Source organism: Prionailurus bengalensis, chromosome C2 (assembly GCF_016509475.1).
Source record: "Prionailurus bengalensis isolate Pbe53 chromosome C2, Fcat_Pben_1.1_paternal_pri, whole genome shotgun sequence".
In the NCBI taxonomy this organism is placed as follows: Eukaryota; Metazoa; Chordata; class Mammalia; order Carnivora; family Felidae; genus Prionailurus; species Prionailurus bengalensis.
The window spans coordinates 101,073,614-101,074,550 of NC_057350.1; the positions used below are offsets into that span (position 1 = coordinate 101,073,614).

The window sequence follows — 937 nt, forward strand, 5'->3', positions numbered from 1 at the left end:
GTAAAACTCAAAGAAAGCAAAAATAGTCCAAGTCAAAGACCCACATAGGACTAAAGAACTAAAATAACATGGGGACTCTAAATATTTGTCTTTTACTGTGAACTAGGATGAAGAATCTATGTATGTGTTCTATTGCTATAGCAAATTACCACAATCTTTGTAGCTTAAAACAAAGCACACTTATTGTCTCACAATTCCTATAGGTCAGTAATCCAGGCATGACTTAGATGAGTCCTCTGCTCAGTTTCACAAAGTGACAATCTTGGTATCAATTGGGCTGTTTGTTTTAATGTGAACCAGAAATGTTTATTGCAGAAATTTGGCCAAGATTCCTACTGGGTGGCCCCTGTTGCAGTTTGACTGGGGCCCTTCATCTAGGCCTGGGTAGGTAAAATATAAAAGGTTGCAAGGAGCATGTCTGAGGCCAGGGCTTCAGAGCTGCAAGATGATGTTAGGGGCCAGGCTGCAAGTGCAGCCTATACCATCTGGCTCCACATGCAGGGACTTCACTATGTCATCCTCTTCTACCATGGAAAACCTCTTAAGCTGGTGTTTTCCAAAGACAGACACCAATGAATTATCTAGTAGCAAATCCATCTCCTTTCCAAAGGCCCCTGTGGGGTCAGACAAGAGCCTAACCTTGTCTCCAAAGTTGTGAGCTCATCCTCACTTTTCAGTCACAAAGACATCATTAAAACTTGACATGCTACTACCTGGACCCCTTGGCCTTCAAAGCCTCAGCTGGCTCCACAAACCCTAGCAGGTGGGTCTTGGAACATTCAGGGGTAAAGGCCTCAGGGATTCCAAACAGCACCCCCTTCATGCTCCTGAACAGCTCTGCCAGGTTCAGTTTGTTCCTAGCCTCCCCTCCTAAAACCTCCACTGAAGGGATGGAATCTCCCACCTCGACTGGGGCCATGGCTGAATTGGCGCTGCT

At 45.5% G+C, this 937-nt stretch overlaps 1 pseudogene; it reads right to left on the reverse strand.

Moving 5' to 3' along the window:
* Positions 1 to 432: 432 nt before the first annotated feature.
* LOC122492391 lies at positions 433 to 937 on the reverse strand (annotated as a pseudogene).